Source organism: Penaeus monodon, chromosome 19 (genome assembly GCF_015228065.2).
Source record: "Penaeus monodon isolate SGIC_2016 chromosome 19, NSTDA_Pmon_1, whole genome shotgun sequence".
In the NCBI taxonomy this organism is placed as follows: Eukaryota; Metazoa; Arthropoda; class Malacostraca; order Decapoda; family Penaeidae; genus Penaeus; species Penaeus monodon.
The window spans coordinates 42,256,500-42,256,944 of NC_051404.1; positions in this window are offsets into that span (position 1 = coordinate 42,256,500).

A 445-nucleotide genomic window follows, 5' to 3' on the forward strand; every position below is an offset into this window, starting at 1 on the left:
TTCAATCTTTATCCCTCTCATCCATCTCTCTCATGTCTCTCTCGTCCCTTCTACTCTCTATCTTACGCTATCTATCTCCTCATTCTCCTCTTTCCCTCTTACCTCTTTCTTCTCACTCTTTCCTCTCCTCTCTCTTTCAGTCTCTTTCCCTCTCCTCCATCTCTCCTCCTCCTTTTCTCCCTCCTTCCTTTTTCCCTTTCCTATCCCTCTTTCCCCCTCATAAAAAGTTAATAGGTTAATATTTTCTTGCTCTTTTTCTCTTCTCTTCTGCTTTCATTCTTTCTTTTTTTTTTCTTTCCTCTCCTTCTCCCCTTTTTTTCTGTCCGTTTAGGTTAAATGAGCAATCAAGAAGATGTTCCTTATTTAGGTCGCCGGGAACAGCTGGTAGAATTAGGGACTTTGTGGGAGCTTTTGAAGAGGGAGAGAAAGATATGATATGATGGGA